The sequence below is a fragment of the Cervus elaphus genome, chromosome 23 (assembly GCF_910594005.1).
Source record: "Cervus elaphus chromosome 23, mCerEla1.1, whole genome shotgun sequence".
Classification (NCBI taxonomy): domain Eukaryota; kingdom Metazoa; phylum Chordata; class Mammalia; order Artiodactyla; family Cervidae; genus Cervus; species Cervus elaphus.
In genome coordinates, this window is record NC_057837.1 from 75,557,486 (window position 1) to 75,580,878 (window position 23,393).

Consider the following 23,393-nt stretch of genomic DNA (forward strand, 5'->3'; position numbering starts at 1 on the left):
GGTGACTGATTTCTTCTGCAGCAGCTTAGGGCTCCAAAAGTGAGCATCCCACCAGCCCAGGTGGGACTTCTCTTTAAAATTTATTTGGCTGTACTGGGTCTTAACTGCAGCATTTGGAATCTAGTACCCCAACCAGGGATTGAACCCAGGTCCCCTGCATTTGGATCTTGGAGTCTTAACCACTGGTCCACCAGGGAAGTCCCAACCTCATCTCTTCTGATCGAACCTCATCTTTTCTGCTGTCCCCAGCCTTACTCCCACCATTCTACTGGTCACCAGTGACACGCGAGCCTGGCCAGATCCATGGAGGGGACACGGGGCATGCCCCGCCTCCAGAGAGAGGAAGGAGAAGACCGCACTGGAGGTGCACATGTGGTGGTTACCTTGTGGGCCCGAGAAAACACAGGCTGCTGCTGCTAAGTCGCATCAGTAGTGTCCGACTCTCTGCAACCCCATAGACGGCAGCTCACCAGGCTCCTCTGTCCCTGGGATTCTCCAGGCAAGAACACTGGAGTGGGTTGTCATATCCTTCTCCAATGCATGCACGCATGAAAAGTCGCTTCAGTCGTGTCTGACTCTGTGCGACCCTACGGACAGCGGCCCTCCAGGCTCCTCCGTCCACAGGATTCTCTAGGCAAGAATACTGGAGTGGGTTGCTATTTCCTTCTCCAAGAAAACACAGGAGGCCCTGCCAAGTTATGAAGGCCTGGGTACACCAGGGGGTGGCAGCCTCTCCCCTGCACACGTCACCCTTCTAGGAAATGAAACGGCATCTGAGTCAGACTCCATCTGTCTGCACCTGCCAAGCTTTGGAATTTGTGCCCACGCCCATATCAAAGATCCCCGAGCCTCAGGAAGTCCTGGGGTGACCGGAAGGCTCCCCAACCCCTCTCCTCTTTTGTGAATGACCCAAAGGGGTTAGATCAATGGGGCCTGTGCTCAGCTGATTCTGAAGGGAGCAGAAGAGGCAGAAAGCAAGCTTGCCCTAGGCGTGAGCGTGCGGTAACAGCCTCTCCTCCTGTGCCACTTCAGAGAACAGAGGTGCCCCAGTTAGATCTGCATTGAAAACATTGACTTATTCCTGCTTTTTAAAAAGTCCCTTCTTTGTAAGTAGAAAGGAAGCCACCTCCTCTTCGCAGGAACCCAAGCAGAAGTGGGTGATCTGATTTTGGGGAACTGGCCCTCACTTCCCCGGGTCCTTTCCTCCTGCTGACGTGGGCTGTGACCCTCTGCTCAGGGTCACTGTCCACTGGGAGGCCGCCCAGGCCATGAGGCTGTCAGCCCTGGTCGCGTGGGTGGGCTGCTGGCTTGTCGCAGTGGGAGACTTCAGCTGGGGGCTGCTGGGCGGGGTTTGGGAGGTTAAGACAGCCTGGCTGGGCAGGAGAGCTGCACACAGCTCCTCACCTTCCAGAACTCGGCCCGAGGGCATGTTGCTTCTCCCAGAATCGACTGCTAAGGTTTGATAGGCAGCTGCCAGGAATGTTCTGGCAAGATGGGCAGGGGCTTCTGGTGTGGAGCTAATGGTCTGCTCAGCTCCCCAAAGGGCGACCTGATTGACCTTGACCCCAGCACCCCATATGTCAGGGTCTCGGAAGTTCTGCTTATCACCTGCACTGGTGTTTGTGCCAGGTGGTTTTCCGTTCACCCCCTTTCTTATTTCAGTAAATGCAGTTACGGAGGCAGTTTCCTCCCTCCGCGGGGAATGAGCGCCGCCTACCCTAAACCGGGTCTTTCGACTTGGGCACTGCGGCCATTGGGGCTGCGTCGTCCTCTGCACCGGCTGCGCATCGCAGGGCGCTGAGCAGCGTCCCTGGCCGCCACCTGTTAGACGCAAGAGGCACCCACGCCCAATGGTGACGGTAAAAAACGTCTCCAGATATTGCCTAATGTCCCCTGGGGGAGGGGGGCAAAATCGCCCCCCAGGTGAGAACCCCGGCCATAAACAGACAGCAGCACAGAGAAACAAATACAGTGACATTACGGCTAAATTGCTGCTTGCCAGGGATACCGGACATTTTCTTGCAAGGGGAACAGGCCTCATTGATGACTCAGAGGCTCAAAAGAGAGCGCGAGGAAGTTCAACGTCATTAACGCCGGGCAGGGGCTCTTACGACCAGGACCCCTGGGTCCCGCCCACCAGGAAGCAAGACTCAGTCCACTCGGTGGGACTGGGTGGGCTGGAGGCGGGTGGGCTGGCTCACAGGAAGTCTGATGTGGTAATGGTCACCCGTGGAGACACACCTGTGTGCCACGGCCTTTGTCTAAAGTGAGGACACAAACTCAAATGCCTGCAGGACCCAGGCTAGAGTCGTGAGTGAGTGACAAGGGTTTAGGGTCACAGGGAGGGGTGGGGAGTGCCCTGCTGGAGGTGCCGTTTGCAAAATCAAAACAGTCACTACATTTTAAACTCTGAGCAGACCAAACAAAGCTCCCCTGGAGCTTGCCTGGGGGCCCATTTGCTACCCTTCGCAGCTGTGTGGTCTTTTCTGAGCACCTACTCTGTGCCAGTGCTGTGTGGAATGCTGGGAGACAGCAGTGAACCTGAGGCAGGCCAGGCCTCTGTCTTGAAGGAGCTGACCTTCTAGTGGGGGAGACAGATATTTAACAAATGAAGATTAATTCCAGATGATCTGAAGAGCCTTGTCAGGAGCTGTCAGGATGACAAGATAGGGTAAATCAGGGGAGGCCTCTAGGAGGTGGTGTCTGGGTTGACACCAGAAGTGGGGTGCAGAAGTCAGTCGTGGGCACAATGCTTTCTAAGCAAGGGAAAAGCGCAAGCAAAGGGCCTGTGGTAGGAACGAGCAGGGTCCATGTGCAGATCAGAGTAAAGACCAGAACGGCAGGAGCAGGGAGCAGGAGTGGTCGCCTGGCATAGGTAAGGTTGCACGTCACCTGCCCTCAGCCCACACTTTCCCGGTAGGCCACACCTGCTACCCTTCCTGGGTGTTTAGGGGAAACAGGAATCAGATACAGTTCTTCCCACCTCTGTTCTTTGTTCTTTTGTCTTGGCTGTGGACAAAAGCTTCCCTGGCAGCGAGCTACAGAGTTATTTCTGCAAAAGGCCTTTGGCCAAAAGCAATAAAGTCGGACCTCAACAGAGTCATTATTCACGCCTAATTGTGGGCTGGTTCTCGGTGTAGACAGCCGTGGCCAGGGCTGGTGATTCCAGTCCCACCCCCTCCCATGTGTTAACCCCACCGGTTCTCAGCACTGTTTACCCCCACAGACCCTGTATTTAGGTTTTCAGAGATTGCAGTCTCTTGCATACACATAAAAGGGGTGAAAGCCTATTTTGACTGCCCGGTATTTATAATGCAGTTATTTCTCCCCTTTCACCCAATCCACAGCCGCGTGCTGCTCACTCATCATCACACCCTGCTATTAGCAGATGCGTGTCTCATTAGCTCACCTTGGAAACAGCCTGAAGCTTACAATCATTTGAGAAGCTTGTACTCACAGGCGGGGGAGGGCGTCTAAAGCAACTTTTACCAAATAACCCGCTAAATTTAGAGATGGAAGTCAGGGAGAATGTCGAATGACAGATCTGTTTCCAACCCTGGCGTGCTGTGCTGTCTAATTAGCAGCAGCTGGAAATAGACCGCCACAGGGGAGGAGCGCCGGGGTCAGAGGTGTTCTCGGAGCTGGGCTCGGTCTCTGGGGGACTCACTGGGTGTCAGCAGGTGTCCTGGCTGTCCGGGTGCACAATGGCTGGAAGAAAGGGAGTGGGGCCCGGGCTCCTGGTGTCCACGGTGGGGAGGCAAGAGCCCACCCACTGAGCTGGCTGGTCCCTTACCACCACGCACCCTCTCCTTTCCAAGGGCCAGCTTCAATCGGCCCCATCTTTGGGGTGAAGATGCTGAGCATGGCCGGGATTCTGGGAGCTAGTTTTGGCCCGTATAATGAAGGTGGGGCTCCCAAACCCCTAGCAGTGCCTGAAATATGGCGCCCCTGCCTGGAACAGCGTCATACAGACTTGGGCATACACTTATAGCAGACTCGAAAAATATTCATCCATCCATCCTCCATCCAATCATTCTACAATGCCAGCTGCTCATCCTGGGGCAGAGCCCCTTATTCAGGGGCTGTGCAGAGGTTTCTAAGTCCTCCTTTCTGGCCAGCATCTGGTCCCCTTCCCTTGACAACAGCACCCCAATTTCCTTTCGAGGATTCTCTCTCTCTCCTGCTAAGATGCCCCACTGTCTCCTGCCATGTCACCCAAGGGTGATCACATGACCAAAGCTGGCCAGACTCTCTTACTGGGCCCCTGACCCTCAAATGGAATGTTAAGAACAGAAAAAGCAGGGGGGCATTTATCTCATTGGAACCCTTCCTCCAGGAGGCTGATGGCCACTCCAGCCCCCAGGCCCCCAGAACTTGCGAAGCGGAAGCCTTAAGATGGCCTGGCAGCTTTTATATGTGCGGTCTTAGAAGTCAGGCTATCCTGAGACGCTACACCGTGAGGAGGTACAAGCAGACAAGAGGAAAGACCACGTGGAGGAGGATGGAGCCCTTCAGCTGACGGCCGCACGTGAGCACCCGTTTCTGGACCAACAGTCGCTGACAGCCATTCGGATGGAGCCATTTGGGACCTTCCAGCTGGCATCACTCAAATCGAGAACCACCTGGCAACCCACAATCTTGTTAGAAATAATCGTTGCTTTAAGCCACTGAGCCGGGAGTGATCTGTCACACAGCAGACACACAGCTGAAGAGCCTGGAAGGACACTGACGAGAGCCTGTCCCTGCGCCTGGAAGCTTTCCTATGGTGAGTCGGGACTTTTGTCTCCTGGGGCCAGTGGCTTTACTCAGAAGAACACTTAGCGGAGAACATCATTCATTCATTCTTTCAATCAGTTTCAAACAGCTGGTAGGCTGCTACAGAGATGAACAAGTTGAGCCCCCTTTTCCTGTGAGGGCATCACATCCTCTGCCTCAGTTTCCTCAACTTCGAAATGGAGATAACAGGCCCTGGTTAAAAGGATTGTCATGATGATTAAAGGGCTTCCCTGGTGGCTTAGATGGTAAAGAATCTGCCTGCAATGCAGGAGACCCAGGTTCAATCCCTGGGTCAGGAAGATCCCTTGGAGAAGGAAATGATAAACCACTCCAGTATTCTTGCCTGGAGAATCCCATGGACAGAGGAGTCTGGTGGGCTACAGTCCATGGGGTCGCAAGAGAGTCAGACATGATTGAGCAAAGAACACTTTCCCGATGATTAAACGCTTGGCAACAAGTACCCCATAGATACTAGATTTTATTATCATTAAAATAAATGAAATTGCAACATATTGCCCCTAGAAGGGTGGCCCTTTGGTGTGAGCATAGTGTAGCAACAAAAGGCAAACGCCAAGGCCCATGTGGGCCAGGCAAGTAATGGAACCGAGTGACGTGGGCCCGGGGTGAGGAAAACCTGAAACCCACATGTCTCTTTCTCTCCAGCTCTCACTTCAGCACTTTCAACAGAGGCATCCGAAGGCAGAGGAGGCCAGTGTGTCTGCGGGTCACGCGCTTAGAGGGGTGTGCAGTGAGACGGAAGTGGAGGCCAGGTGGTGCAGGGCCAAGGAGATTTTACTGTGGGTGCAGCAGGCCCCTGGAGGGAGGGTTGTTTCGAGGAGCTGCCAGCCCCCACAAGCCCTTTTGTGACTTTGCAGAAATGCACCCCATCAGGCACCTACTCTCCTGCTTCAGGAGCCCTCCAACTTCAGCTGTACGTTGGAATCATCTGGAAGCTGTAAGATAGCCTGATGCCGGGGGCCCACCCCCAGGGGTGCTGAGTTTGTTGGTCTGGGTACGGTGTGGGCACTGGAACTTAAGAGCCCCCCCGGAGATTCGGTTAGGAACCCCTGCTTACTCACAGGCATCTCCCTGTCCACATGGTGACGAGCCCCACCCTGGGCTCCGAGGACACACGCACACCATTTCCTCGAGGTCTGTCCCCTACAGATCAGCTCCTTTCCTAAGAGGGCCTCGCCGAGGCCCAAAAGAGGAGATGGGCAGGTCAGGGCAGGGGGCGAACATGATATAGCTCATCAGCTCAGAAGTCACAGAATCAAGCCCTGAGCCCAGTCATGCCTTCAGCCTGCTGCCGTCTCTCTAAGCTGGACGTTTCTCAGCAGGAGGAGGGAGACCAGTGGCCTTTCTCATAAGCAGAATGGCTGAAAAGACCACACAGGATGCTAGGTGTAAAAGCACTTCAAAGCTGAAAAGAACTGATGCAGCGATGATGGAAAACAGTATAGGGGTTCCTCAGAAAATTAAAACTAGAACTGCCACGTGACCCAGCAATTCCACTTCTGGGTGTTAATCCTAAGGAAATGAAATCCCTCAAAAACCTATCTGTACACCCCATGTTCACTGAAGCATTACTTAACAACAGCCAAGATATGGAAACAATCAAAGAGTCCATTGATGGATGAGTGGACAAAGAAAATGTGGTATACGTCTACAGTGGATTATTCGGCCATAAAAATTAAGAACTTCTGCCATTTGTGACAACACAGATGGACCTTAAGGGCATTATACTAAGTGAAATAAGTCAGAGAAAGACAAATACTGCATGATCTCACTTATAAGTGAAATCTAAAAAACCAAAGCCATAACTGAACTCACAGATAGACAGCATGTTGGTGATTGCAAAACTGACGGGTGAAGGATAAGTGAAATGGGTAAAGGGGGTCAAAGGCACAGACTTCCAGATATAAAATAAGTAAGTCTCGTGGATGTGAGTTACAGTGTGGTGACTATAATTAACAAACTGTATTGTATGTTTGAAAGTTGCTAACAGTAGATCTGAAAAGCTCTTATCATAGAGAAAAAAAACAAAACTAAGTATGTGTGGGATGGATGTTAAAACTTACTGGGGTAATCATTTTGCAATGTGTACATATATCAAATCGTTATGTGTATATATCTAAAATGAATACAGTGTTACATGTCAATTATATCTCAACTCAAAAAAGCTAAAAAGTATCTACAAATATAAGCAATAATAATATCTGCCTTTTGAGGCAATGTCCCATGCACCCACACACTGTTCTGGTATTTCACAGTAACTCTAGGAGGATGCTACTGGGATTACCTGCGTTTTACAGAAGAGGTATCTGAGGCTCACAGAGGTTAAGTGACTTGGCCAGCTCCACCTAGCTTCGGCGTGGCCCAGCTGGGATTTGAACCAGGAAGTCTGGTTCCGGAGTCCATGCCCTTACCCACTATGACACATGGATTCTCAGCGAGTTCTTCTGTGCAATCGCCTGTACCAGCTTCATCTCCTGCCCAGGTGGAAACCACCAATACCCAGATGAGCCCAAGAACTCATCACCCCATTCACAGCAGAGGCCAATCCGTGCCAACCACGTGGGTTTATCTCACTGGCTAGACCGACCGGGACATTTCAGGAATATGTCAATAGGAGGGTGAGGGGCAGAAAGGAGCCTGGGGACAACTCTGAGGCAGAAACTGCATGAGCCTTCCCTCTGGCCGTTCTTTGGTCCATAGGATCCAATTTTTTCAGGGGGTGGAACTTGCTGCCCTCTGGCAACAACCAGCATTAGTCTAAGCCAGTAGACTCAGGGGGGTGAAATCGTCCCACCAAGAGGTGTTTCTCAGGAATTCATGAGTTTTCAGTTGTCATGTGACTGGGGGGTGCTTCTGGGGTCTAGCGGGGGTGCAGGGAAGGTGGATAATTCACAATGCTCCACACAGTGAAGAATCACCCCATTTCCAGCACGACTTTCTAACATCCCGCCAGACATCCACGGAGGTGAAATAGCTTTTTACACTGCCTGACCTTAGACATGAACTCCATTTCACATATAAACACAAAAGATGTTTTTGTGCGGTTCTATCCTAAACCATGTCTTCCGGGAATATGATCACCAGGGAACTTGAGGGAAGACGGTAGTTTGCTTCACTCGGAAATTTTGGTAGGTTGTTCTCTATTTTGAAAAAGCATATTGCGTATGGCTATAGCATCGGTGGTCTTCGAGCTGTCAAAGCCAAACATCTGTATGTATCTCACTGCATTTGGAGCTGTCAGATCTACATGATTCTACCCCAGTGTGAACACCTGCTTCATTACACCCTCTAAGGTACTTGTGCTAAGTGTTCATAGGCTCAATATATAGCTTAATTATAAATCAATTTCCTTTTTAGTTTTTCTTTAAATTACTGTCAGGATACTTTATTGATTCTTAAAATATATGTGCAGATACGTTATATAATCTATGAATTTACTTCAGGGAAACTGGGCAAAATACATCTGCTATAAGAAGAGGGTGTTTGGCCTGCTAATTTGGCGAACCACTGAGCTAAGTCAAACATAAAAAACCTATTTCCCTTGGTCAGTGTTTGGCTTAGAGGTGAGGTAAACCCAACCCTGGGCCAGTGAAGCATAAAGCTAAGTCTGCTGGTATGGGGGTATCCTTGGAAGAATTTTGCTAAGTAAAAGAGATAGCAAGGAGTCCTGCTCTCTATTCCCATTTTGTATGGGGATGTGATCAATGCAAAGAAATAGAGGAAAACAGCAGAATTGGAAAGACTAGAGATCTCTTCAAGAAAATTAGAGGTACCAAGGGAACATTTCATGCAAAGATGGGCACAATAAAGGAAAGAAATGGTATGGCCCTAACAGAAGCAGAAGATGATAAGAAGAGGTGGCAAGAATACACAGAGAAACTATGCAAAAAAGATCTTCACGACCCAGATAATCACGATGGTGTGATCACTGGATTAGAGCCAGACATCCTGGAATGCAAAGTCAAATGAGCTTTAGGAAGCATCACTACGAACAAAGCTAGTGGAGGTGATGGAATTCCAGCTGAGCTATTTCAAATCCTAAAAAATGATGCTGTGAAAGGGCTGTACTCAATATGCGAGCAAATGTGGAAAACTCAGCAGCAGCCACAGGACTCAAAAAGGTCAGTTTTCATTCCAATCCTAAAGAAACGCAATGCAAAGAATGCTCAAACTACCGCACAATTTCACTCATCTCACACACTACCAAAATAATGCTCAAAATTCTCCAAGCCAGGCTTCAACAGTACATGAATCATGAACTTCCAGATGTTCAAGCTGGTTTTAGAAAAGGCAGAGGAACCAGAGATCAAATTGCCAGCATCCACTGGATCATTAAAAAAGCAAGAGAGTTCCAAAAAAACATCTATTTCTGCTTTATTGACTACGCTAATGCCTTTGACTGTGTGGATCACAGCAAATTATGGAAAATCCTTAAAGAGATGGGAATACCAGACCACCTGACCTGCCTCCTGAGAAATCTGTATGCAGGTCAGGAAGCAACAGTTAGAACTGGACATGGAACAACAGACTGGTTGCAAATCGGGAAAGGAGTCCATCAAGGCTGCATATTGTCACCCCGCTTATTTAACTTATATGCAGAGTACATCATGAGAAAATGAGAAACGCTGGGCTGGATGAAGCACAAGCTGGAATCAAGATTGCTGGGAGGAATATCAATAACCTCAGATATGCAGATGACACCACCTTTTTGGCAGAAAGCAAAGAAGAAGAGCCTCTTGATGAAAGAGGAGAGTGAAAAAGTTGCCTTAAAACTAAACATTCACAAAACTAAGATCATGGCATCCAGTCCCATCACTTCATGGCAAATAGATAGGGGAAACAACGGAAACAGTGAGAGACTTTATTTTTTTGGGCTCCAAAATCACTGCAGATGGTGACTGCAGCCATGAAATCAAAAAACACTTGCTCCTTGGAAGAAAAGTTATGACCAACCTAGACAGCATATTAAAAAGCAGAGACATTACTTTGCCAACAAAGGTCCATCTAGTCAAAGCTATGGTTTTTCCAGTAGTCATGTATGGATATGAGAGTTGGACCATAAAGAAAGCTGAGTGCTGAAGAATTGATGCTTTTGAACTGTGGTGTTGGAGAAGGCTCTTGAGAGTCCCTTGGACTGCAAGGAGCTCCAACCAGTCCATCCTAAAGGAGATCAGTCCTGGGTATTCATTGGAAGGACTAATGCTGAAGCTGAAACTCCAATACTTTGGCCACCTGATGTGAAGAAGTGACTCATTGGAAAAGACCCTGATGCTGGGAAAGATTGAGGGCAGGAGAAGGGGACAACAGAGGATGAGATGCTTGGATGGCATCACCGACTCGATGAACATGAGTATGAGCAAGCTCCGGGAGTTGGTGATGGACAGGGAGGCCTGGCGTGCTGCAGTCCATGGGGTTGTAAAGAGTCTGACATGACTGAGCAACTAAACTGACGCAGATGTGATGTCCAGAGTTGTGGCAGCCATCTAAGATCATGAAGCAACAAAGACCAAAGACATGCTGAGGACAGACAAACAGGCTAGGAATATTCTGGGTTTGTTTTTTTTTTTTTTATTAGTTGGAGGCTAATTACTTTACAATATTGTAGTGGTTTTTGTCATACATTGACATGAATCAGCCATGGATTTACATGTATTCCCCATCCCAATCCCCCCTCCCACCTCCCTCTCTACCCGATCCCTCTGGGTCTTCCCAGCGCACCAGGCCCGTCCTGGGTTCTTGATGACACTATTTTACCAACAAATTGGCCTCTGGGCTCCCCTGCTTTGGACTCCTGTTATGTGAGATTTAAGTGTTTTCTATTGTATAAGACACCCTCAGCCAGGAATTCTGTTACTTGTAGTGAATACATCTTGATTCACACTCAGATGATTAGGACTCCAAACCACTAAGACTCTAGTAGGCTTTCCTGTTCTCTGAAATATTGAGGTAAGTGGCCTGCAATCAGAAGTCTGTGGATACTGCCTGTGTCTAGAACATGCCAGAAATGCTGCTTTTGGATGATCTAATTTTCACCAGAGCATGAACATCTCCTGGACTTATGTTTTTTAAGAAAACACTCCCCTTTTCTGGCTGCCAAGGTGGGTCAAGTCACCCACTGGGGCCCTGGTCTTGACTCAATAAGAAAGGCAATTGACAGCATTCTTCCCCTAACACATCTGGCTTCCACCTGGCCAAACACATCTTGGGTACCCCTCACAGTCCCTGGGGATGGCCCGCCCCATCAGCTCACACACAAGCCCTGCTTCATAACGACTCTAGAGTTTGGGATAGAACTCATCCAAGTTTCAAGCGAGGCCCAGGTGTGCAAAGCAGTGGATCCAGGCCTTTTGCAAGGTGAAGCTACACATCAGAAGCCAGGGCCACTGGGCAACGTGTGTTTTGGAATCATATTAAGAGACCGTGGAAAATTCAAAACAGTGGCGGCTGCTGGTTAGAGAGAATTCCATGAAGTCTGGGTCTGGGCTGGAGGAGACGCTCTGGAGACCAGGCTAACAGCTGTTCTACCAAGGAGGCACTGTGCTGCCTGTTTAAGGGCCAGGATCCTTATGAACTTAAGCAATTTCCCAAGGGCATCTGCTGCAGAGTGATGACTGTTTAGCTCTGTCTGCTAATCGCAGAGCAATGAGGAGATGGACAGGGGTGGGGGCAGTGGTTTCAGCCTGAGCCTTTGGGGGTTTCTCAGGACTGTCAGAAAGAGGTGAGAGTGTGGGACGTGCTAAAAATATTCATCAAATAGATGCATGACAGGCATTGCAGTGGGGAGGGAAGAGGGCGGAAACCCCACAAGTGAACAAAACACATTCTCCCTAACTGATCATGTCCAGTCCCAAGGCTTAAAATAACATGGATGCACTGATGACTCTCTAATTTCAGTTGCCAGCCCCATACAGCTCCAGACTTGTGTATCAAGCACCCAGTGAGCTTCTGGCCACCCAGGACGAATGTTATCTCACACCCAACACCTCCACAATTAAATTCTGGATCATCCTCCCTCCTCCAAACCTTCTCTGCTCATCTTCTCTGCACCAATCACCCTACACCAAGCTGCCCAGTTATCTTTGACTCCTTGGCCCTAGAGATATTGGGGGTGCCTCATTCTTCGTTGTCCGGGTTGGGGGTATCTTGCACATTGAAGGGTGTTTAACAGCATCCCTGGCCTCCACCCACTGGTTACCAGTAGCATCCCCTCCCTAATTGTGACAATCAAAAACATCTCCATGTTTTTGTGCTAAGTTGCTTTAGTCGTGTCTGACTCCTTGCGACCCGATGGATTGTAGCCCAAAGCAGGCTCCTCTGTCCATGAGGATTCTCCAAGCAAGAATACTGGAGTGGGTTGCCATGCCCTCCTCCAGAGGATCTTCCTGATCTGGGGATTAAACCCGTGTCTCTTCAGTCTCTTGCATTGACAAGCAGGGTTCTCTACCACTAACGCCACCTGGGAAGCCCCCCCAAAACATGTTCAGACATTGCTAAATGTCCCCTGGGGGGCAAAGCTATCCTTGGTTGGAAATTACAGTGCTTCCCTCACTTTGAGCATCCAATCCATCAGAAGGTTCCACTGGTTCCACCTTCATGATACATCTCCAATTCACCCCTTTCACTCCATCTCCTCTGCTACCACCAAAATCCTGGCCAATATCAGCTCCCAAACTCATATCCCAGCTTCCTCTTACAAAGCATCCTTCTCATGGTAGCCACTGAGATCTTTCTAAAATACTGATCTTGTCACTCCCAGACTTAAAACTCTCCAATGGTTTTCCATTTCATTTGAATAAAAAATGAATTTCTCGCCCTGGCCCTCGTTTCTCACCACTGACCTCATTTCCCCACTCCCCCGCTTCTTACTCACTGCCCTTCACACCACTGAACTTCACCTCGTGTTTTAAACCGGTGTCTCAAATAGGCCACCCCTCTCCATCTCCAGGCCTTTGCATTGGCTGTTCCTTCTACCCAGGATGCTCTTCCCCCAGATCGTCCTTCGGTTGTTGACTCATCTCAAAAAATGTAGGTCACAGCTGAGAAGTCACATCCTCAGAGGCCTCCCTGACCACCTCCCAAAAGCTGTGCTCCCCGACCCCATCATTCTTGTCATATTACTATCTTGTTCCTGGAGGAAGGCATGGCAACCCGCTCCAGTGTCCTTGCCTGGAGAACCCATGGACAGAGGAGCCTGGCAGGCTATGGTTCACGGGGTTGCAGAGAGCCCCACGAGAAACTAACACTTTCACTTTCACCTTGTTTCCACCAGAGAGGCCGTCACCTTCTGAAAACGTCTCGGACTTGCTTGCTTGTGTATTATCTTCTCACCCTCTGGAATGCAAATCCCACAACAGCAGGGCTCTCTCTTGCCCATCCTAATGCCTAACACAGAGCCTGGCGCCCTGTAGCTTCTCAGTAAACACATGTGCACTGACAAATAAGAGGAATGCCCTCTTAACCTACACAGAACACCTTTATATGCCTGACCTCACTTAGGGCATTTCCTCTGCCTTCTGTCAGCCCCTGCAACAGGCAGGAGGACAAGGTAAACACACGCGAGGGCCCTCCTTCCACCTCTCTGCCGACACGGAACACACACACACGGAACACACACACACGGAACACACACACACACGGAACACACACACACACACACGGAACACACACACACACACACACACACACACACACACACAGCACTCTGGTTCCCTTCCGACAGCCACAGCCTTCCCTGAGAGTTTGATTCAGCAGGATCTAGAATTTTGGTTTTTTTTTTTTTTAACAAAAGCCTCCAGGTGACTTTCGTGGTGGAAGGTTGGGCAAACGCTGCCCCTGGCCACCAGAAAGCACAGAATTGAAGCCAGGTGGCCCACGTCAGACACCGAGGGAGAAAAGTTCGGCTTCTAATAGCTGTTGACCCCAGTGAGGGGCAGGGGAGGCTGCCTACCCAGCAGCTGTTTCCATGGTCCCCACTTCAACCGAACTGGAAGCAGGTCCATCCAGCCATGATCTCTCACATTCCTGTCCGCTCCCATCCCCATCACAGGCACTGGCTGTCACCTTACCAGCAACCAGCCTCCCTTTCCCCGATGTCCCCTGGGGCTTTGGAGTTTCAGTTGGTTTACCCCAACCCCTGACTTCTGGGTGGGGCCTGGGAGCCTGGCCTGAAGCCCATGGTCAGCAGCTCATTTCTGTGACCACTGATCAGCTTGAAGAGAGCATGTGACATCAAACAGTCCAATCAGATAGATGCCTGGGGCTTGGGTGGGCATTACCTTGTTCTTTTCTGGTGGGCTCAAAGCAGAGAGGATGAGGGGGACAGCTCTTGAACTCAACACCTTAGTCACGAGAACAGTCAGTGTTTCCCCAGGGCTTGCCTGTGTCAGATGTCCGGCTAAGCACTTGACACCGATGATCTCATTTTATCCTTTCCTACCAGCCAGGAGAGGGGTGCTATGATCATCGTCATTGGCTGGATGAAAACACGAAGGCAGAGAAGGGCTAAGTAACGTGCCGTGGATCATACAGCCGGGCTGGTAGCCGGGCATGCTGGCTCTCCGGACCGTGGTGCCAGAGCCTGCCTGCCCCTCGGAGCTAGAGGGAAAAACCAGCCCTGCGGAAGGGAGCACAGAGATGGAGAGGAACAGATTCTCAGGCCAGAACTTGAGCGGTGACTCAGCTGAGCCTGAAGCTGTTCCCTTAGCAATTTTCGGTCATGAAAGCCAGTAAGTCCCCTTCTCTCCCAACACTGATTTGTGATCCCTCCCTGCCTCGCCCCCCACCCCCCCCAGCTTTCTGTTGCTTACAAGAAAAAAGATCCTGGTTACTTTCCAGTCCTTCTAGGAAAATATCCCCTAACTGATAATCCACTTGTGATTTACACAAGCAGTTGCCCAGTGAACACCAGCTGATGCGAGGGACGATGGCTCTGGCTTCCCACCCATTAACCGGCTGAGCTGGTAACCCTGACACCCACCTGCGGCCAGCCCCACACCACGTCCCCTTACGGCTCCGAGTGAGGCCTCGTTCCCTAGCAACCACCCCAATTAGGCAATCATGCCATTTATCAGGGTGCCAATTAATTATAATGATCTTAATGATCTTCCAATTAGCCAGCGCCTTGAATCCAGATCAGGGGCCCTGCAGATTTCTCACCAGGGCCCATCACGAGGAGGCCCATGGAACCTGGGTGAGGCCTCCCTCGCCTGGAGGTGAGTCCTGAGAGGCGGCCGCGCCTGCCACATCCACTGGTCTGACAGGGCCCAGGCCTGAAACAAAGGGCCCCGGACCCTCTTGGACCACCCCTCTAGGGACAGGCTCATGCGACTCCATCACCAACCACAAGAGGGCCGCACCTCTAGGAGAAGTTTGACCCATTGTACCTTCAGGGGGCACAAACCCTCATCTCAGATTTCACGGCTCTTTTACGCCAGCCCCTGCGTGATGGTTCCCTCTGCATCCTGACTAGAGGAGAGAGAGAGAGAGAGAGAGAGAGAAAGAGAGAGAGAGTGTGTGTGTGTGTGTGTGTACTTGTAGGGAGGAGGGAACGTGGCCAGGCAGTCGTGTGTTTTCCTCAAGGCACCCCCAACCCTGAGATTAAAAATGCACAGCCCAGGCTCCCCAACACGGGAGGTTTGAAGGGCTTCTGCCTTTCAAAGTCTGATTGTCTAATTATGTTCTCTTCTGCTGCACGAGGTGTTTCTACACTTGGAAAAGAGGCCAAGGTCAAGGACGGGGGAGGATTCGGTGGGTCCGAGTGGACCCTGGTGCCCCAGGGTCTCGCCATTCCTGGCTTGATGACTGACTGGCTGTTGGAAAGTCACAATTCTCTCAGTGACTTAGTTACCTCCTCTTTAACGCGATGACAATCAGAAGACCTGCCTCCTGGGAGTTTTGGGTGAATTAAATGTTATTATGCACAAGGATTTAGAAGCTACTTAAGTGTTAACTGTCATCTCAAGTCTAGACTCAGCTCTCTCTTAACCATGAGCTGGTCAGAAATGCTGATGGTCTTCTGCAGGGCAAGGCTTTCAGTCTCTTTATGAGGGGAGGAAGTGTAAGAACAGATTGGATGGAGTTGGGTGTGATTCTCCATCTGGCTAACTCTAGAGACCAGACTCTGCCCCCTTGAGGCAGGTCCAAACAGATAAATCAAACAAATCCGGGGAAAGGAAGAGGGAAATGTTATTCCCAAATCCAAAGGATCTTCAAGTGTCCGGGTGTGCGAGTGCACATCAGCTAGGTCCTCAGGATGGCAATTGAAGGGAAGAGTTGGGCAGGGGACACACACATGCCTGTGTGTATGCATGCACACACGCACGCGCACACACACACACACACAGCCACAGGGTCCTTCTCCAGGCTGAGGCTTTCTACAATCAACTCATCATTCAACCTTCAAGTATGAAAACTTAACATGTAATTAAGGTTTCAGAAAATGCCATAAACTCAAATTAAAGAAACCCAATAAATATACACAAAGCCCCAAGCCACACTGCCTCTCAGCCACTGTAGCCATGCCAACATCATGCATTTATGTCCATAAACTTGGCCCAAGGAAGGAAGATCCTTCACATGCAAATATCCAACAGCCATCAGCCAAGCCCGCCATCTCTCCTCGAGCTGCTAATGAGGACACTAAATTACACACCTGGACAGACTGTTGTGATGAGCTCTAGCTTCCACACGTGGACAAGCAAACCTGGGAGAACCTCTCTCACCAGGTAAGTGATCTTTAGTCTCCTCCCCACCCTCTTTCTATACAGAATGGTTGCAATTTAATTAAAACCCTCCAGTGGCTCTGTAATGGGGAGTGGAGATGCAGCAAGAAATCCCCTTTTCTATTAAACTACAAGAAGAGAGCAGCTCTTCCTGCTCCGGGGAGAGGCATGGGGCGTCCTCCAGGGAAAGCCCATCCTCCCTGCTTTTCTGGCCCCCAGAGAACCCGCTTGAGAGCATCCTCCCTTCTCTGCCGCAAAGACAGTGAGGGCAGCCCTGTGGGAAAGAATCAGGGGACAGATGGAGGGGTGTGCGGGCAGGCGCCCCAACATGCACAGATGTGCAAATATCCAGATTCAACCGTAAGCTGAATGTAATGACTTGGTTAATTAAATATTGACTTTTAACTCAAAAAGTGATTAAAACAAGCTGCAGGAAAGGCTGCCCAGAGAGGAGAGGGGGAAGGGAATATTCAGAACTCTCAGGAAGGTGGAGGAGGAGAAAGGGGGTTGCCAAAATGGGCTTGTCCTACTGTGTGCAGGCACAGTGGTTTTCAGTCTCTAGACAAGAAGTTCCAGACAGAGGTCATTGGGCAAAATCAGGATTTGTGTGTGTCTCCTTGCCGTTTCCCCCCTTAGACTGCATCTCTTTCCCCAGCTGCCCTCCAAGTGAACTAAGAGCTTCCACTGCTCAGAAACCAGGTTTTCTGTTCATCGCTTCTCTCTGGAACATAACGGTGGTGCCAGGCACCAGGAGGTGCTTCACAAACGCTTGTAGAACGAATGAATGAACTACTATAAAGAATGTTTAAAAAAAAAAAAAAAGTACACTCAGAAATCGCTGCAGCTTCACTGTCATACTTCCGAAATCCTCTGGCGCCCGGGGCCTCTGTCTACAAGGAGATGAGAACTGGTTCTGACCCAGCCTGGGAGGAAGTTTGTCTTTATAATCCTATTTGCCCTTTCGGTATCTGCAAGTTCCCACTCTGAAGATCCGGTCCACCGCTTTTCCATGTCTTGCCCGGACAAGCCCCACGTGGTCTGGCTACTAGCCGCTCCGCTGGGTCTAAACTCAAAAGGGTCAAGGAGGCCATCCCCCTGCGGCCGGCGAGTCCAGGAGCGCGGCCCCCGAGGCCTCCACGGCTCCGCGAGGCGTGTCGGCGGGTCAGGGGCGCGGTGGTAAGTCCTTGCCCGCTCGCCCAGCCCGCCAGCGGGGTCAAACCGGTCATCCTCCCGCGGCCCGCCGGCGCCACCCCGTTGCCCGCCGGGTCCCACCTCCGCGCTCCGCGTTGGGGCCGGGGCCGGGGCCCGGCGGTCGGGACCGGCCCCGGGCTCACCTGGGCGGCGCTCGCGGCCGCACTGGCTCCGGGGCCGGCGAGGGCCGCCGGGAACCCCCGCCTTGCCCACCTGGCCCCCGCGCCCCACTCACCAGAGCGCACGGCCCCAGCGGCCTCACCCGGCTCGGGGCGCCGCCGCCTCTGCCGCAGCCCGGCCGGGCAGCGGGGAGAAGGGGACTCCGCGCCGCCGCTGCTGCCGCCGCCGCCGCATCTCCGGCGAGTGCCGCCTCTCCTCCTCCCCTCCTCCGCCTCCTTCCGCCTCTCCGCCCTCGGGCTCCGCCGCCGCCGCCCCTCGGCCCCCGCCCCGGCGCGCCGCCCTCGCCAAAGTCCGGGTCCGCGCCCCACCCGGGCCGCTCTCGCATCGCCCTAGTCCGGCCCCGCCGCGCCACCCGAGCCAGCCCCCGGGCACCGCTCGGCCCGGCCCCCCGCCTGCACCCCCAGCCTCTGCGCGGGGCGGGGAGCAGCGGGCCGGCCGCCGCGGGGACCCCGCCGCGGCGCCCTCCCGGCGCCCCACCGCGCGCGAGCGCTTTACCTCCGGCTGGAAGGACAGGGCACCCGGCTGGCCCAGGCTCTGCTGCGCCGAAGTCCAGCCCTGGCCCCGAAGTCCGGCCCCGGACGGGGCAGTGGCGGAGAGCGGGGGTCGGAGCGGCACTCCGCCTCCCGATGCCTCGGGACCCCGCTGGCCGCGCTCCCGGCGCCGAGCGCGCACCCTCGCCGGGACACAGACGCACACTCACCCGGCACACACTCGCTCCCGCTCGCCCTCGGTGGAGAGTTGAAACAGCTGTGGGCTTCGCCCGGGAGGTGGAAATGAGGGAGGGACGCGGGCCCGAGGCGTGCTTGCGCGGGGGTGTGTGTGTTAGCACACACGCGCGCGAGGGGGGCATCCCTAATAAATCAAATATCGCAATAAAGTCAGGAGGGCCATCGATCAGGTCCACTTGGCTGGAAACGAAGAGAAAGAATCCTTGCCTCCTTTCCGCTTTCTTTTTCTCCTCCCTTAGAGCTGGAAGAAGCCAGGTGTTGCGCGGGGCTTGCGACAGCCCCGGCCGGGCGCTCCTCTCGTAATGACACGTTAATAAATGTTTTCTTTTATCTGCTTTCACAAGGGCTCGCCCTGGTCTGCAAACACCCGACTGCCTTCTCTGAAAGCCCGGCGCTCGCCTCTAACCACACACGTTAGTCTTCGGAGATGCTAACTCCAGCCGGGGCCGGCGGCTAGATCTCAGGGTGAACTGCCCACGCGCCCCGGAGCTCCTCGAGACGTTAACTTGAGCTCACGGGAAAATAGCTGCCAGTTGCCCAGAAATGGTCCGGGAATAGGAAAGAAAGGAGGAGAAAGTGGCTTCCTCCGAAAGCGGAGGAATTCGACTCAAGGTGGTGCTGTCTACCGCGCTTTCCCCGGTCCCCAGCCTTGCAGAAGAGGACAGGGATGACAGGGATGGGCAAAGAGCCGCCAGAGAAGCAACTAGTAGCTGCAGAAAGCACAGCTGAGTTGCTAAGAGAAAAAAAGACTCAACTGTAGATCAGTATACTTGCCGGGAGTAGCGGCCTTCTTCCAAGGGAAGTATTATTAGACCCATATTGCGGATGTGCAGACCGAGTCACAGAGGGTTAAGTAGCAGGCCCAAGGTCACACAGGTGTAAGTAGTGGACTCAGGATTTGAACCCAAGACATTTGGCTCCAGAGTTATGTTTTTAAATCCCAGGCCATTGTTAGTTTCCGACACAGTGTCTGCTTTCTCTGCTGCAGTTTTTCATGCTACCTGGTGTTTAGTGACTATACATATTTAGTGACTAAACATACAGAAAGTCCATGAGGATGTACCTATACAAAAAAATTCTTCATTGTTTATCTGAAATTCGAATTGAGCATCCTGACCCGACTGGGGCTGTAGACTCCTCTCACCATAAGCTCCCTTAGCCACCCCCAGATCCACTGACGGTCCAAGTAAATCAGAAAAACCTGGAGCTTTGCTTTCCATATCAGATTCTGGGGCTCACCTTTTGGGACCACTGAAGCTGCTGATCTTCTGCCCTCTTTTTGCCTTGGATCAAAATGTGATCCAAGAGGCTTACCTCTTCACTATCACTGACGAAAAATAGTGGGGACGCCCCACCCTTTTGGCCTCATCTTTGCGAAAGGGACACTTTTGCTGCAGAGTGCCTCTTGCCATGATGTCTGGGAGAAGCATAAAGCCGGCTATGTATGTAGTTCAATGTTTTCTGTTAGTTGCATTGAAAAAAAGAAAAGAAACAAGTGAAATTAATTTTAATAATATAGTTTTTTAACTTAGTATATCCAAAATAGTATCAATTCAACATGTAATCAATATGCAAATTATTAATGAGATATCTTACACTTTTGTCTTATTAAGTCTGTGGAATCTGGTGTGTGTTTTACACTTAACAGCAGCTCTCAATTCGGACCAGCCCCGTGGGGCTAGGGGATCCCACACTGGACAGAGCAGTTCTATGGCTCACGCCCGAGTGTTTACAGCAGGTTATCTCATCTAATCCTCTTCATCTTTCAAGAAAACTGATGCCCAGAAAGGTCAAGGGTCACAAGATTGACAAACGGGATTCTGACCCACTTGAGGTGGTGCCTGACTCTGGGACACGTTTTCGCTGTGGCAGCAGTTTTCTCTCCGGGACCTCAGAGCCCCGTGGGGGTGTCTTGGGTGCGAGGGGTGGAGGAGGGAGGTGAGATCTGCCTTTTGCCTGCTTTTTGGGTTGGGTTCTGGGGAGCATTTCAGAGGTCAAGGGGAATCCCATCCCCCAAAAGTTTAAAACCACATTGCCTTCCTTGAGGCCTCACGTTTACGAACATGGTTCTCCCTTCCCTAAATGGGCTGTGCCACAGTCTTCTCCTGCATCCTTGTCTGCTCATCAGGGAACCCCAGCGGTGGAGGGGCAGCTCACGATTGCCTACGTGGGGCTGTAGGCCGGGCTGAGATGGTGTCATTTGATTATCTGGTTTGGATAGTTCTTCTTTCAGCTGTTGCTATTCAAAGACCAAGCATGGTGATGTCTGTGGCTCTCCTCTTTTCCTTTTTGAGGAAGAAGGGGATGGATCTTGTGTGTGAGTGCTTTTCTGTGTGTGCATACACATACCTCTGTGTGTGTGTGTGTGCAAGCACGCGTGTGTCTCCTGCAGGCAGATGCTGTGGATCCAGCTTCAGGTCAGGACTTAACTCGCCAGCTCAGACACTCACGGGGCCCAAGGGTCTGCAAAGTGCCCTCTGGCCACGTTCTTTTCCCCGTAATTCCCAGCAAACCCACGGTCGTCTGGGTCCGAGGCCTCGGCCTAAGTTTCCCAGGTTCCCTGCAGGCAGGTGGGGACTCCTGGCCCCTTTCAGGAGCGCAGGTTCCTCCTGGGAAACATGAGGGGCCTCAGGGGCTCAGATGCCCCCCAGCCTGGAAAGTCGCTCAGCCATGACTGTGTGGGGACCTGGGTGGGGGCTCAGGATAATTCCCAGAACCTCCCCCCTCCTGATTCTGTGGCCTCTCCTGCCTCCAACCCCACCATCCGGGACAGCCTTTCTCCTCCGTGTCCCTCCTCACCCTGACGTCATCTCTCCCTGTGATCGCCCTGGTCCTGGCTGGATAATCGGGCTTTTCAGGCTCCTCACGCCACTCCCCACTCCCCACCTCCTCGTTGGTTTAACCTCGAGGGGACCTTTCTCTCGACACCCACAAGCCTCCTTTCTTCCTCTGGCGGCTTCTTTGGCAGCCCTCTCTGCAGAATGCCCATCTTGTTCTATCTACCTGGCTTGGCCAGAATGCCCTTCCATTTCCTTGCACTCCTATGTAACAATTAAATAATAATAAAAAAAATCATTCCTGCTGTGTGTTTATCTCCATCAAGAGGCTGAAACTCAGTCTGATTGTCCAAGCACTGCTGGCTGCGTTTGGATTGGAGTCGATGGGATTTTATGAGGGTTGTAAAAGTCAGGCTTTTAACATGTCTCAAACAAATTGGCCTGTGAAGGAGAAGAGTAGAAATAGGACTACAGAGGGGAGGCCTGGGAATGTGAGTGAGCCTCAGAAGTGGAGCACAGGTGGCTTCAATAATCCACAGGAGTTTGGCTGTAACCTTATTGCTACAAAGCTGAAGAGGCTGCAGAGTAACCCCCAGGGGGCTGGGAATGGAACGTCTCAGCTCCTCAGCAGGGACCGTTTTGCACCAGTTTTAAAATACAAATCCCAGCACTATCCATAACATTGTGAATTTGCGGTTGATTCTGCTGAGTCTTCACTGAGACCCAAGCTGTCTTGTCTGTAGAACTGCCATTGCATTAGAGGAACACTGTTTACATTTCTTGAGATATTGTGATAATGAAAAACAGCACCATAAACCCCCATTAAGTCTAAAGAACATTAATTGTATTTCACGCTGCCTCCCTGGGCTGGCACGCTGACATAGACATGCTTTACTTCAGCAAAACAGGGCTCATCTTTGCAGCGCGGTACCCATTTCCCTCCTTAATTACGCATAATTGTATAGTCTAATTTATTCTAACGCCTGACGCCCAAAAGTGCACATTCATGAATCAAGGGTTAGATTGGGAGGTAGGAGAATTATAAACGGGTATAATTGCAGTCTCCTGGGGGCTGCTTATGAGTGATCTCAAAGAGCAACGATGTTTATTCGGAATTTTTGCTAACGAAAGACAGTCAGGCTGCCTCCAGTTAAGAATGTGGATAACAGTGACGGTTTGTCTCGTGGCCTAACAATACACCAATAGTTCTCTCTTGAATAAGAGGGCAAGAAAGATTAAATATGTGAATTTCATGTAATTTGTGATGGGCTGAAACAGACACACAAGCATCATTAGTCCTTGTGTAACTGAGAATTAGCGTGGGTACTGCTGCCCCCTCCCTGGGTACCACAGCTGCAGATCTCCGAGGGCAAGGCAGAGCTTGTGGGTCTCTGGTGGGCGATCTTCTTTATAGAGAAAAGCAGGGTCCATTGGCCCATAAGTGCAATTCAATTTAGCCTCGCTCTGTGACAGCACTCCTCATTTTACAGTTGCCTCCAGAAAAATCACTTTGGAACTTTGACTGTAATGAATCAATTAATTTATCAGTTATGATTAATGTTGGAGGTTGGTTTAGGAAAAGTGGAATAATGACTCAGCACTGCCCCAGGGCTAAAGTTCTAACTGTTCTGGACTCTGTCCCCACTGGCTCGTGACTCCTTAGCTGGTCACCTCGGGTCTCAGTCTCCTCATTTTGAAGAATTGAGGATAATATTGAGGACATCTCAGGATTTCATGCGGTCTAAGTGAGACTAATGAAGATAAGGTAACTGCACATACGGTCCTGGCTGGGATTGTTCACTGAATCAGAATCAGAAACATGCTCCCGTGGGCCTCTAGAGAGACTCCTCCATCATCTGCAAAACCTAACGGTGGACATCCAAGGCAATTGCTTTGATGCCAGGGCAAACCAGATCATGCCACTCCGAGGCTTACAATCCCTTCTGCTTAGGTGAAAATCCAAATTCCTGAGCACAAGATCTACATGGTCCTTATCCTGGCCG

The 23,393-nt window shown here is 51.3% G+C and overlaps 1 protein-coding gene and 1 long non-coding RNA gene across 5 annotated transcripts in view; one reads left to right on the plus strand and one right to left on the minus strand.

The window, feature by feature from the left end:
- SULF2 (sulfatase 2) overlaps positions 1–19,075 on the minus strand; it is a 127,657-nt gene extending 108,582 nt beyond the window's left edge. For 2 of the 4 annotated variants that reach the window (XM_043884519.1, XM_043884515.1), the window contains exon 1: positions 17,941–18,087. The gene's annotated coding sequence lies outside the window, so the exon portion shown is untranslated. Of the gene's footprint in view, positions 1–17,940; positions 18,088–18,380; positions 18,558–18,585 lie in introns of those variants that run through there. The other 2 variants (XM_043884517.1, XM_043884516.1) reach the window with 2 other exon arrangements.
- LOC122681917 overlaps positions 17,451–23,393 on the plus strand; it is a 68,828-nt gene continuing 62,885 nt past the window's right edge. The window contains exon 1 of the long non-coding RNA XR_006337139.1: positions 17,451–17,690. This is a non-coding gene — a long non-coding RNA (uncharacterized LOC122681917). The remainder of the gene's footprint in view (positions 17,691–23,393) is intronic.